Here is a 14,932-nt window from a genome sequence, read left to right on the forward strand (position 1 = left end):
GTTAACCTTTTTGGCTAAAATAAACAGATAAGCTATTTGACATGTATTCAGAGAAAAAACATGTAAAGTTTGAATTGGGAAAAATATCTAGTACCTCCCTCAGATATAGATAATATGGCTCTTTTTCTTTTCTCCTTTCTTAATTTGATTTTTTGTTTGTTTGTTTGTTTCCTTCAAGTTCTTTTCTCTCTATTTTACGTGTAGGTCATGTTATTCTAATGTCAAAGGAAAGGTACATTTGTTTATATCAGTATGGGGCTTCAAAAATGAAGCTATTTAGTATGTTCTGGGAAAAGTTACTGACTGTAATTTGAGGTTAAATATTGAAGAATAAATCCTCAAGCCTTCTAAAACTTATTTTTGATAAAAATTTCCATTCTCTTTCGCCAAATCAGTAACAAGATAGCCAATATCCCAAAGTAAACCATTCCGGAAATACCTTCGATCCTTCAAGTATTTATTCTCACAGAATTCCTAGTATAACTATGAAAAAAATGCTTAAAATCTTAAATTTGGTTTTATCAAGTTATAAATAATAAAACCTTCATTTATTAAATGATATTTAAAATTTAGGTTTTTGTTCAGTTATGAATAATAAAGATCTAATTGTGTTTCTGCAAGTAAAATATGTGGAAAAATCCAACTAAGGCAACTACATTATGCCTATATAAACTTTTCTTAGCAATTTTAATTTGATTTTGGCATAAATCTCTGTTCTTATTCAACAACTCCACAGTTAGATGAGGTGAATCATTTCAGTTTTCAAGGGAGTGAGTTCCATAAGTATTACAGAAAAATGCTCTGAAATCCTTTAATATTAAAATACTTTGCAAAGGGAATAGATTATTTAATCATTAAATAGGATATTAATGAATCTTTATTAAAACTTCCAGATAAACATTGTATTGACATCTAGTGGCTATAAAGGCTGATAACAGATATATTATTTCAAAAGCACATGGAGCATCTTAATATGACATGATTCCATTTAACATTCTCTTAACTGAAAAACGGGCAAAGTATACATAATACTGACTACTGCTAATGTACTGATAAGTATAAAATCTGTTTCTATTGATATGTTAAATGTTGAGAATGGATTTGGGTGATCTGATAAAAGAATCATATCTGAGCTGCCCAAGAATTATAGGAAAAATACCGATACGCTTGGTTACAGGTTTACTGTGCTGTGCTGTGTCACTCAGTTGTGTTTGACTCTTTGTGACCCCATGGACTGTAGCCCACCAGGCTCCTCTGTCCATGGACTTCTCCAGGTAAGAGTACTGAAGTGGGTAGCCTTTCCCTTCTACAGGGAATCTTCCCAACTCAGGGAAAGAACCCAGGTCTCCTGCATTTGAGATGGTTTCTTTACCATCTGAGCCACCAGGGAAGCCCAAGAATATTGGAGTGGGTAGCCTATCCCTTCTCCAGGGGATCTTCCCGACCCAGGGATCGAACCAGGGTCTCTTGAGTTGCAGGCGGATTGTTTTACCAGTTGAGCTACCAGGGAAGCCCTATAGGTTTGCTAAGACATGTCAACAGAACTAACGCCAATTGCCATTCATACAGTACCTCTTATGTCCCAGCCTTGCAATGTGCTTAACAGATCTCATCTCTTTTAGACCTTAAAATTTGCTCCAAATAAGATATTGGTTACACCTGTCTGTTACCAGTGAGGAAACAGACCGTGAGTGGCTGAGATACATGCTGAGGGTTATATACAACTAGCAAAACCGTACTCAAGATTTGAAACAAATCTGTCCTGTTTCAAGTCCAAATGCTGAAAAAACACTTTTCTTTCTATAAATCTACAAGTAACTGTGTGTGTTACTGACTTCATCTAAAGTTTACCAATTACTTGAGTTAATTAAATAAGTCATTTTATTTTATTTATTTTAAATAATTTATTATTTTTATTTGTCTGTGCCAGGTCTTAGCTGGGGCATGTGGGATCTAGTTCCCTGCCCAGGGACTGAACCCAGGCCTCCTGCATTGGGAGCTTGGAGTCTTAGCCACTGGACCACCAGGGAAGTCCCTAAATAAGTCATTTTAAAACTCATTAAAACTCATTATGTGACATTTTTAACTTGTTACAACTGAATCTTGCTTTCTGATTCTTAAGCAGTAATTTTTCTCATATGTTATTATGACTTTATTTCTACATCCAAAACTTGACATACATAATTATGTGATACATGTTTATTAAATACTTTAGAAATATAATGCATCCAGAAAGAAATTAGTTTTCTTTCACTGGTATATATTGGACTTTAAAAATGTGGGGTGGGGTTTGTTTCTTTTCCTTTAAAAAAAGACTTAACTTGGAAAGCTATTATAGAAAAGTGTCATGGAAAGAAGTAGATTTACAAGACAGAGTTGAGAAAATACAAGATGGTGACTTGGTAAAAAGAATATAGAACTTGAAAGTGGGTAATTGAGACAAGAAAAGGAGTAGGGAAAGCAAGGAGTAGTTGATTGTAGAATCTGATGAGAAGGGAAATGGTGGGTGGGAGTACTGGTGGAAAGACACAGGGATAATGATGGATTTTACAAATCCCAGTTTATGCAGCAAAAGGCCTGTGAGGTAGAAGGCAAAAGGACATCTATTTATTTTATAAAATTTTTCAGTAAGTCTGCAATCTGCTTAAGAATAAGAGCACAAACATAGATAGTTGTAACTATTAGCTCTATATTTTCTTTCCTGGCTCTATGGTGATACTGGCTCAGTGTTAGATGTGTGAGTCTGAATAAATAAATTGATGAAAAGAAAAACAATAACGATAAGGAACAAATGTGCTTCTAAGGCTTATAGTAATTCCATGATATCTAGAGAGGCTCCTGGTTATCCATGTTGTGGAACAACCCTCCAAATAGCATCCCTTTGGTACAAAAGCATTAAGTACTGCGTTCAATCCTAAGGCAGATTCTCATCCAGACCTATAATTCAGGGGTTAGCTGGGGACTGAAAGAGACCCTGGGAAAAGTTAATAGGGAGGTAAGTTAGATAGGATACATTTAAGAAACACACTGTTGAGATGTTCATAATGAACAGGTAAAATGACCAGAAGTCTGACAGTAGCATTTTGCACAGGAAAGCGATGAGTCTATTGGGAAGACACAGTAGAAAACTAGAGTCTGAAACAGAAAAGACCACTATAATGAGATAAAAAATGGCTAAGAGTCTTAACTTAGCTCTTGGATGAAGATTGAAGAAAGGACTAGAGGCTGCCTGTAGGTTTTTGGATAAAGGGAAAGAAATAGGTAACACTGAAAAGGAAACTTTTTCATGCTTAAACTGGCAATGAGATACCAAAGATAGCTAAAGATAGGAAAGTGAATAAGAGCTAAAAACTGAGAAGGATAACAGTTGATCTGTAGTAATTTAGAGGATGAAAGAGTATAAAAGGGAAATAAGAAAGAAGTCAAGAGTGGATGAGAGGCTGTAAGTGAGTTTGGCAGAAGCACTGTGTATGGTGATGTGATCCTTCTCCGAAAAAGATAGCAAATCAAGGAGCCTGTGCCTGAGATCAACTGCAAGACAGAGAAACATTTCTTTCAGCTATTTATAGGAGAAGACACTGGTGTTTTTTTCAGATTTAGTTAGAGAAAACGGAGGCAGAAGCATATACAGTCCTGTTTCCCAGTTTTTGTTGCACATTAGAATCTCCTAAAGAGCTAAGAACAGTCTTGTGATGTCTGAGCTGCACCCTATACCAAGAAATCAGAATGTGTAGGGTGGGAGCCAAACCTCAGACTTTTTAAAATTTCCCCAGGTGATTCCAATTTGCTGTAAAGTGTGAGAATCAGTCATAGAGCATGTCTTAAAAATTTGGAGGGAAATTGAGGAGCAGATGGTGGGTCAATTGGTCAAAAAAGAAGGATAGAAATTGTCTCGTGATATGGAAGCGTGGATTATTAATGACCCACACAAATCCTCACACTATCTCCTCACTGGATTGCACTTGTCTTCTTGACCTCTGACTTCATGGAGGCTCCCTGACAGTTTATTTTTGTTATAGTGATACATTGGATTTTCCCTTACTATCTCAGTATATTAACATACTGAGCACACAAATTACAGAACTTTGTACGTCAATTGAAAAAATGAAAAATGCTAGGTTGATGAAAACTTGGCATAAATTAGTCATAACATATTAAAAAAATACAGCTTGAAAGTTGAGTTAGACACAAGATATGCATAAAAATCTGACATGGTGATTATTTTGTGCACAGGGTATTGGATTATGCTATCATCCTTTAAATATTAACAACTTATGAGGTATAGAAAATGCTTCTATTCAAGTGTGTGAGGTGGTTTCAATCACACATTTTGCTCTGCTTTGAATTTGCTTGTTTAAAAAACACAGTTTGTGTGCATTGTTGTCACAAAAAACTTATTTTCCCACAAGAAATCAACTCATTAAAATATGACAAATCATGGCATGCATTTTATTGTTCTTCTTTGATTAGGCTTGTTTAATTCTGTATTATCTGCTTTAACTTTGATGCCAAACAAGATTAAATTTTCAAGTATAATACTCTAAATTTATAATGTGAATTTAAAACAAAATTACTTATAAGAAACCAACTTCAGCACCTAGGGACAAGGATGAACTATTAGCATAATTTACTCCAGTAAAGATATTCTACCCTAATTATTTGTGGCCAATTATCAATTACTGGTCAATGCTAAAATCACTCACCATAATTATTTCCCTAAGGAATCTTCTTTAGATTTAATGGAGAGCTTCATCATATTTCTTTCCTTAGAAAAACAACACATCTCTTTTTTTTTCAAGATTTTTAACATATGAGAAAATCAAATCTAAACCTTTACTACCAAGGATTTCTCTAGGACTTTAAATGTTTGGGTCTTAAATATCTAAAGCAAAGAACCAAAAGTATCCATGATCAATTTCTAGGAAAGATATGAACTATTGCTATTTCATTCTATTATTTTTTATTAATTTAAATTCTGAAAAAATGCTCAAGTTGGAAAGATTAATTTTACTTCATAATTTAGCATTTTAAACATTAATTCCCTTCCTTATATATAGTTCCTCTCCATTAAAATCAGTGGCAAAGCCTGCAAACACTAACCTTACATTTGAATTCCTAATGACTCCTCCTATTGTCTCATTTCTGTTTGAACCTGTCAATCAATGGTGAAAAGTGCTAATCACTCCCAGAAACCCCAATCTTGCTCACAAAAGTACCAGTCACTGAAAAAATAATACCGATTGGTCATGGATGGGCAGGAAATCTCACTAGGGATCTCAACACACAATGAAGTTTATTAAGTCCATTTTGCTCAAGTCCAGCTTTCTCGGCATGCAGGGTTTGGAACTTTAATTTCAAAGTCAGCTAAAACCAGCTAAGGTGATATATATGCATTAGCTGAGCTCTGACTGAAGTGCTATGAAATCTCTTGGTTAATGTTTTTGGCTCTTGGTAATAGTAGTGGTATTTATTTTTACTACTTTCTTCCCTTCTTTCTAAAGAGCAGAAATAAACTTAGTTGTGTGCTAGTTGTTTTAAATTCTTAATTGGTCCATGTTCTTTTTCAGCTGCTTATTATTTTTAAATTTCATTCTTTTAAATGACTAAATGTCCACAAGAAAGATATTTCCCATTAATTCTCCCTGAGCTGCAGTGCCCCCTCCCAAAGCCATGGCCACATTTATTACTGAAAATAAGCTATGATGTGTATATACAGCATGGACCATAAAGTATTGTAGCCTCAGGTCACAGAAAGAGATGCAGTTCAACAGTTTGAGGGCCACCAAACTGGTGTTATGCAGAACTCCAACAACTTTCTTCCAGTCTTTTTTTTTTTTTTTTAAACTGCTGCTTGTTTGCTTTCTGTGAGGTGGCAGCTTCAAGGGGCTGATGTGAAGGAAAAAAGAGGAAGACGGTACTATCATTAAAGAATAAACAGTAATTACCTTGTAGAAGTCTCTAGAGTGATTGATTACCTCTCCAGCTTATAAGAACAGGCCTGGGAATATACAATAATTGATTTCTATTACTTATGTGTGTTTTCCTTTTAACTTTCCAAAGAAGCAATGTAGTTTAATTGACTTTAATTTCAGATTAAGTATTTTTATGACTTCTTCTGGAGTTGGCTAGGAATTAGAATGAACAGAATTGCTAGCCCCATGAGCTATATTATCAATAGAAAGCAGGGAGATAGGGAGACAAGGTGTACGGTGTGATATACGTTATATGTCATCTCATATCTTGCTGGATTGCTTTTGTCTTTAAGTGTAAATAGTTATCAGGTTTAGATTGGTTTAAAAGAATTCAAGGTTTATCAAGTTTGAGAGAGAGAGAGACCAGTTTAATTTTAGCAAAGATTTGCAAGGACACAATGGAGATGAAATTTCCTCAAGGCAAGCCTGACAGATACTTATGGGACAGTCCCTTACCAGGGTCAAGCTGGGCACCGTCATACATTGATTGTGCTGTCCCTGCTGTGATGCCATGGGTCCTCCTTATGAAATTGCAGGGAACTAAATTTATTTAACCTACATCTTCAACTTATACTTTGTCATCATGAAAATCAAACACATTTTGGAATAACAGTATGCCTTTTCCTGCTTGGGAAACTGAGGCATGTGTTGTTACATAGTGTATCCAGGAGAAAATGATTCATTAAAACCAGACCCTTGCCCTGACAACACTGACAGTGGGTTGGTCTAGGTAACAATTTGCCATTACATGAAGTACATAAGATGGTCTTCTCTGAAGCATTGTGTCGCTTGGCTTCCTGCAAATTATTTCTGAATGCTTCTCTGACATTTTACACATTTTTGTACACTTTATATTCATATATATATATATAGAGAGAGAGAGAAAGAAGTCACTCAGTTGTGTCCGACTCTTTGCAACCCCATGGACTGCAGCCTACCAGGCTTCCCTGTCCTCTACTATCTCCCAGAGTTTGTTCAAGTTCATGTCTGTTGAGTCAGTGATGCTATCTCTCTAAATGTCTCATACTCTGCCACCCTTTTCTTTTGCCTTCAATCTTTCCTAGCTTCAGGATCTCTTCCAGTGAATCAGCTTTTAGCATCAGGTGGCCAAAGTAATGGAGCTTTAACTTTAGCATCAGTCCTTCCAACCAATATTCAGGGTTGATTTCCTTTAGTATTGACTGGTTTGATCTCCTTGCAATCCAAGGGACTCTCAAGAGGCCTTATATATATAGTACCTTTACATATCGAGTCATAAATATTGGTTAACCGACCTTTATTAACCTCTTTCTTGAAAATGATTGCTTCCATTTCAAATTTTTATTTCTATTTCTTATCCCAGTGTCTGGCACATTTTAAGTAACTGAAAATGTGTTAGGAGTCTATAATGACTGATCTGAAATATTGATTATATCATTCATATGAATGCTGAGATATCCATTTTGCTTTATTTGGACAAAAGTGATTAAAATGCTATTTATTCTTTGGTACTATAAACAAAGCAACATTACAAAATAACAAAAGACAGCAGAGCTAAAGGATGCCTACAACCCTTCTCTAATTTCAGTATACAAAGGAACTGCAGATGCTGATAGAGAAATCTAGAACCTTCTAATAACTAGTACACCCATACTTGGGGGAACTAGCAATTATTTTCTAGTACTTAATATTGTGGTGAACTATACCTCCGTTAAAAATCTACTAGACTAGCAAGAATCACGTTATTAGCATACACACCTTAGAAGATTTAATAGTTTTCCAAATGCAAAACATTTTTTTCTCCTAAAAATGGAGCACAATCATTTTAATGTAACATATATAAAAAAGAGTCCATTTTTGTTATATTGTCTTATGCAAATAAAACCATGTGCCAACTATCTAAAATATTAACTTCTGATATCTAATGTATACATTTCTCTAAAAATAAGAGACTTTTTCAAAATTCAAATCTAAAGATCTCAGCTCAGTAAAGTTGACACTGCTGAAAAGCTTTCTGTTGAAAGAATTATTGCTTTTATGTTGTGTAAAATATTTGTAACTCCAGGAAATCAGATTGTAGTATTTGAAGCTGTCACCTTAATAGTGAAGGATTTCACAAACAATACAGTGGATCTAAACAATGTAGCTGAAATATGTGACCACAGACATCAGTGTATCAATTGGACAATGCCAGCAATGGCATGAGTGACACTTGATTGTAGAACAGTGGGTGATCAGTACTTAGTGCTCTTGCGCTTTGTCAAGTATTCCTTTCTCTCTTCTTTTCTTTTCTCTCTCCAGTGGCTATTTGTCATTCTTAGAAGACTACAGACTTCCCTTCTCTTGGACCTTTTTGAACTCTGCTGTCTTTGAACATCATGGATATTGCAAAAGAAACTATTTTCTAGGCAGTAATTATATGCCACCCCTCATGTAAAGGTAAATGATAATGAGATATGTGTGAAGAATAGGCAGCCCTGTCAAAGGGGAAAAGAGCGGCTTTTAAAACTTAGAGCCATACAAAATGCCTTATAGACTTGTTCTGGAGTAACTGTATCAATTAACCACACTAAAAGCTCTAACTCAGATGGGCACTGCACGCAGCATGTCTACTAGTGTTTTATTATCAAGTCCATTATGATGAGTTCTTGTCCTAGACAAAGGGAGAACAGAAAAAGAATTCAGGCTGACAAATTAGACTTGAAATCAGTTTCATTTACATAACGACTGGAAGTTCATTAATAACAGAGTTTTAATTATTCATGCTCTTGTTTCACTAGATACAGCAGTTTTCCCCCTGCTGTGCGGGATGTCTGGATTAGCTAAAATGAACCTTAGCAAACTGATAGGCTGCCCAGATACTCAGATGCTTTTCTATTTTCACACTACTAGAGATGGGGGTGGGTAGGGAAGAATGGAGTGTGTGTACAGATTGGAGCTGCATAATGAGAAGAGGTAGGAAGGCGAAGAGGAAGGCACTGAATAGAAAAGAAAAAAAAAAGTAGCTAACAGAATTCTTCTGGGTTTACATTTTGTCTTTGTGTGCAGGAAAAAAAAGAAAAGAAAAGAGTGAGAAAGAAGGAAAAAATGCAACTGTTGTAAATCTGTGCTGGATTGGAGAATCCACCTGAGATGATAACACTTTAAATATCAATCATTTCAAGATTTCCTAATGGGGCGTACTACTAATACGAGTATGTGAATGAACAATTCTTTTCCTTCAGATATAGGAACATCAATAGGGCTTATTTTGGTTTGCTTTGGGAAAAAAAAAAAGGAAGGGAAAGGAAAGAGGGCAAAAGAAACTTTTTCCTCTCTGCCACATTATTCAGACAAATTTGAGAAACAGGTTTAAAGCTATCTTTCTTACAACTTTCTTTAATAAACACAGTGGTGATATTTTCATTCTTATGAATAATAAATAATGACACTGAGAATACTTTCCTGTAAAGAATTTAAACTGTTTTCCCACACATCAGTCTTCTGATTCAGTCTCAGCACTATGTCATGAATTAAGTAGCTCAGGACCGACTGGACAGGAGATTATTGCATTTCTGGCTCGTTTACTGTCTGTATATTTCACTGACAAATGTAGGTGACTATCTCACAAAAAAGGGAAACCATGACAAATAAAAACAAGACTCAGTTGTCCCCAACACCTTTCAAGTTCAATCAGAGAGGGAGGGAGAACAGAGTAGAATGTCTCTTCAGTTTGAAATCAGACAGCAGCTGCAGGTTTGGATTTCCAGGGCTGCCTTTGGAACAACTTTGTAACAAAAATTTTCGGTTTGGGGAACCATCACTTACAACAGATAGTAGAAATATTTTAAACAGAAAAAAATAGTAAGGAGAAATTACATGTAACAAAAGCTGACCAAGTACCACACTGTTTGTCTAAGTTTTCCTGCTTGATTTAAATGTCACATAAATGATTACAGAGAGAAGAGTGTAGCTAATAATGAAGGGAGTGAGATTCAGTCATGTCTGCCTGACACCAACTCTTCTCTGCTACATACACATTTAAAAACAATAATTACATAGATTTTTTTTAGATAAAGTTTGTACAACTTGTAGTATTTTTCTATGTTAATTTTCTTTACCCTCCCACTGATAAATGATTTTCCACAAAATAAATACAACAGCCTGCTTTTTAAAAAAATATGGAAAGCTTTCTTAGATCTGGACTAACCAGAAAGTCATAAAAGTCAAATATTTAAACAGTAATACAGGAGGAAGGTGCTAATATAAGCAAGTTCTATTTCTGATAACAGATGCTGCTGCTGCTGCTGCTAAGTCGCTTCAGTCATGTCCGATCCTGTGCGACCCCATAGACGGCAGCCCACCAGGCTCCTCTGTCCCTGGGATTCTCCAGGCGAGAATACTGGAGGGGGTTGCCATTTCCTTCTCCAGTGCATGAGAGTGAAAAATGAAAGTGAAGTCACTCAGTCGTGTCGGACTCTTCATGACCCCATGGACTGCAGCCTACCAGTCTCCTCTGTCCATGGGATTTTCCAGGCTAGTATACTGGAGTGGGGTGCCATTTCCTTCTCCATTTATAACACATAATTGAGTGAAAATTAGACAGACTACCTGATAACTTTAAGTCAAATGCCACATATGTAGATCACATAGGAAAAAAATTAATCACCAGAAGCCTCCATCTCTTTTTACTTTAAGTTTGCTTCCAAGTGGGCATTTTGTCAACATACTGTAACCTTTCCTTCTTTCCTTCCTTCCTTCTTTCTTTCCTTTCCTCCTTCCTGCCCTATCTTTTCCTCTCTCCTTCCCCCTGTCTCCCTTTTTTCCTCTTTCTTTTCTTTTTTTTGTAGGGCTACCAACTATTCATTTCTGCTTTAAGGAACTCATATTTACACACTACTTTTAAATTTCATTTCATTCTTTCATTCCTGGGCAGATCTCTCCCCCAACCTTGTTTTGGCCTGTTTTATGAAGCTATCTGTATATGGGAAATTTGGAAGATTAATTACTGCTTCAGTGTGATCAGAAGTTCTCAACACATTTACAACATTTTATCTTTTCATCTCTCTGAAGTATACATATAGATATTAAAGTACAAAGAAGTTACATGACAAACCTTAAAAAAAAATGTTTTGAAAAGATAAAACAGGATTCTTTACTAGTGAGGTACCCCTCTAAACAAAACACTAGATTTCACTGTAAAATGCAATAAGTGGAAATAAATGGGCAGTTGGCACTATGTAAAAGTCAGAATCACTGCAGGTGTTGGGGACATTATTGACACTCTGACATCTGAGACAGTACTATTTCAAAAATTGTCTTGGCCAATCTGAAAATTAAGAGGGACACTCTTCTAAACCTCTGACCAAGGATTATGACAAAAATTTCATATGTTTTTGAAAAAGATAATGAAAATAGAACTTTTTAAAAGTTTGAAACAAGTGAATTTTTCAAAAAAGCTTTAACTGCTCAATGCGTGTTGTGTTTATTCTGCTTTAAAAACATGTTTTGTTCGATTTTCAGGGCTCCTTTAAATACTCAGAAATATTCCCAAAGGACAAAGAAAACAATGGAAGGTTGTATGGGAAGAGGAGGAGGCAGAGGAGACATCTGGATTGTGTTTGATCTGGCAGCCCCCTCAATGTCCGGTGAGGTGGATGCTGCCCTGGGCAAGCAGGAGGGGTCTGCTGTGCTGATATTTGATTTCCAGGTGCAAGTATTCACTCATCTAAATCCTGACCATATGCTTTCACACATCTGCATGAGTACTGCTGTTTCCCTTTTGAACTGGATGTGAAACTGAGACATTACAAGATAGATGGTCCTAAAGCGGAGAAAACACCAGCAGTTTTGCTAGGAAGTGGCCACGGAAGTGTTTCTTGTCTCAGTCCTGACATGTCTTTCTCCTTGCTAGGCATGACATTCAGAGGCAAATTGAGAGGAATCAAGATATCAACATTTTCTAGTCCTATTTCTGATCATTTTGCTTGTCATGGATAAAGTAAAAGGGGTAACTCTTCAAATCCCCAGAGGCATATCCAATCTGTGGGGGGGAGACATGTTAAATGTTCAATTCTGCTGTTTCATTTATACAAGATGAGGAAGTTCTAGAAATCTACTGTGGAACACTGTGCCTATAATTGACTATATAGAATTGTACACTTATAAACATTTTAAAGCTAGATCTCATGTTATTAAATGTTCTTAGTACAATAAATAAAACAATGTGAAACAAAAACATTTACTAACCACTGGGAAACTTATTTCACAGAATGGTGCTATTTGCCAAACAGAACAGAAAGTCTGTGTTGAATAATTATTAACTTAGTGCTTTTAGGTAACATTGGCTTACTCATCTGATATTATTATTTTCTTATAATGGGTCTTTTGTAAGAATTCAAGATAATACCAGTAAAAGCATCATAGCTGCTTAAAGCATGGCAGTGACTCATTACTAGACTGAAAGTTAGGGTGCCAGTCTTATCCATTGGGCTTCAATTTTTAATTTAAGAAAGCCGAGCACTGAAGAATTGATGCTTTTGAAGTGTGGTGTTGGAGAAGACTCTTGAGAGTCCCTTGGACTGCAAGGAGATCCAACCAGTCCATTCTAAAGGAGATCAGCCCTGGGTGTTCTTTGGAAGGAATGATGCTAAAGCTGAAACTCCAGTACTTTGGCCATCTAACACGAAGAGTTGACTCATTGGAAAAGACTCTGATGCTGGGAGGAATTGTGGGCAGGAGGAGAAGGGGACAACAGAGAATGAGATGCATGGATGGTATCACCGACTCGATGGACGTGAGTTTGAGTGAACTCCGGGAGTTGGTGATGGACAGGGAGGCCTGGCGTGCTGGGATTCATGGGGTCGCAAAGAGTCGGACATGACTGAGCGACTAAACTGAACTGAACTGAAATTTTGTAGTGGCAAATTAAAAGGCATGTGTGATTTGCTTCAAGAATGAGACCAGTAATTGCAAAGATGAGTCCTACTGTGGAATGATGGGGGCCGCCATTTGGACAATATACCAAGTGAGCTGTGAACAGAGAAAGCCCTGAGATGAAATACATTGAAAATGTCAAAACTTCCATATTTTATTTCTAGGCCAATTTATACATTAACCTATTATTAAAAAATTAATTTGGCTGGAAATTTTTGTTAACTTTCACTTTTGCAGATATTTGGTACTTTTTATATTTATTAAAGAGAAATTTAGAGAGGACAACATTAAAATATATTTTTTAGTGGAATTTTACTAAAATCCTTTGGTTACTGGTCAGTTATCATATATGTTATGTTAGTAAATTAAAACTTAATTCCCTGAAAGAATAGATAATACTATTTTTTAAAAGAAACATTTTCATAAACAATAGCTGCTTGCTACTGAATGTTTAACTTTTCTTCCAGTGTATTAAGAGTAGAGATCTATTTTCTTTTTCAGTATTATTTTAACATTTTAAAAATAGAAAATGGAGTTAATGTTCATGTTCCATACTATCTGACTGTTGAGTAAAAGTATTTTGTCTATATTGATGACTACAGAGACCTTTAATAATTTCTGTTAGATATTATTGTTGTTCAGTTGCTGTGTCATGTCTGACTCTTTCAACACCATGAACTGCAGTACTCCAGGTTTCCCTGTCCTTCACGATCTCCTGGAGTTGGCTCAGACTCATGTCCATTGAGTCAGTGATGTCATCCAGCTCTCATCCTCTGTTCACCCTTCTCCTTTCGCCCTCAATCAGGGAAATTCCAGTTAGACGGCAGGAAAAAAAAAGAAAGAAAGTTAAAGCTTAAGGAAAAAAAAAGTCTTAACACTTGGAAAACTATCCTTACTGTATATGTGGCTTCTTAATTTTGTAGGATTTTTGCTACTTTTCATGTCATAGTGCTTTCTTCTAACAGATGGAAAATGAAGTTAGCACTATATTGGGGGACTCCTTGCATTGCTATTTAAATATCCAAAGGGTATGTAAGATTTGAATTAGAGTTACAATTCTGTGCATTATATTGTAGTTTAGGTAATAACATAATTAGGGAAAGAGGAAGACAGGAAAAGAGAAGAGACATGGAAGTGAAATAGAGAAAAAGCAGTAGAAACTTAGAAAAAAGGCCAAAGATAGTAAAGAAAGAAAGAGTAAGAAGGAAACAAAGGAGAAAGAAAATAAAAGGCAAAAGGAAGAGGCCAGAAAGTGGGATAGTGCGTTCTTTGAGAAAATGTAAAATCAGATATTTAGTGGGAAGACAACTCATAAGGCAGATACAGAGCAATGGAATAAAAACATCTTTGATGAAGCCACTTGAAAATGCTTTGCTCTCTTAGTTGAAAGCTGTAACCAGCTCTGGAAAGAGGATGCAATAAAAGCACAAACTGAATTTCATCAATAATTGGGTAATTATGGGCCAGATAGATGACTAAATTATGTGAAGCAACTAAATATGCAGCAAGAATAATGACTAGAATAGAAAGAAATAATTTGTATAATATAGGCATTTGCCATTTATTTAAATATCACATTCTAGGTTCAGTTAAGTTCAGTTGCTCAGTCCTGTCCGACTCTTTGTGACCCCATGGACCGCAGCACACCAGGCCTCCCTGTCCATCACCAAATCCTGGAGTTGACTCAAACTCATGTCCATTGAGTTGGTGATGTCATCCAACCATCTAATACTCTGTCATCCCCTTCTCCTCCTGCCTTCAACCTTTCTCAGTATGAGGGTCTTTCCAAATGAGACAGTTGTTCACATCAGGTGGCCAAAGTATTGGAGTTTCAGCTTCAGCATCAGTCCTTCCAGTGAATATTCAGGACTGATCTCCTTTAGGATGGACTGGTTGGATCTCCTTGAAATCCAAGGGACTCTCAAGAGTCTTCTCCAACACAGCAGTTCAAAAGCATCAATTCTTTGGCACTCAGCTTTCTTTATAGTCCAACTCTCGTATTCATACATGACTACTGGAAAAACCGTAGCATTGACTAGATGGACCTTTGTTTGCAAAGTAATGTC

The sequence above is a fragment of the Budorcas taxicolor genome, chromosome 3 (assembly GCF_023091745.1).
Source record: "Budorcas taxicolor isolate Tak-1 chromosome 3, Takin1.1, whole genome shotgun sequence".
NCBI classification, from domain to species: domain Eukaryota; kingdom Metazoa; phylum Chordata; class Mammalia; order Artiodactyla; family Bovidae; genus Budorcas; species Budorcas taxicolor.